This window comes from Myotis brandtii, unplaced genomic scaffold, assembly GCF_000412655.1.
Source record: "Myotis brandtii unplaced genomic scaffold, ASM41265v1 scaffold1167, whole genome shotgun sequence".
Lineage (NCBI taxonomy): Eukaryota > Metazoa > Chordata > Mammalia > Chiroptera > Vespertilionidae > Myotis > Myotis brandtii.
In genome coordinates this window covers 1,323,815-1,324,233 of record NW_005354039.1, presented here as the reverse complement: position 1 = coordinate 1,324,233, position 419 = coordinate 1,323,815, and positions in this window count along the sequence as shown.

Here is a 419-nt window from a genome sequence, read left to right as displayed (position 1 = left end):
ACTTAGCACAGAAAACCACTTTATCAACACAGGGAAGCATAAAAAATGCGGAGACAAAGAAACAGGACACAAATGACAGAAATAGAGGAAAGCAAACTACTGGATATAGAGTTCAAAACCAAACTTTTAATATTTTTCAAGAACTTTCTAGAAGCTGCTGATAAATTTAGTAAGACCCTCAAAAAGACTGGTGAGACTGCCGATAAATGTAGTGAGATCCTCAAGAAATCTAGACAGACCCTCGAGGTTATGATAAAGGACCAACTGGAAATAAAGGACCAACTGACTGAAATGGAGGATATTATACAGACTCCCAACAGCAGACTAGAGGATCGCAAGAAGCAAGTCAACGATATGAAATACGAAGAAGCAAAAAACACCCAACCGGAAAAGCAAAATGAAAAAAGAATCCAAAAATA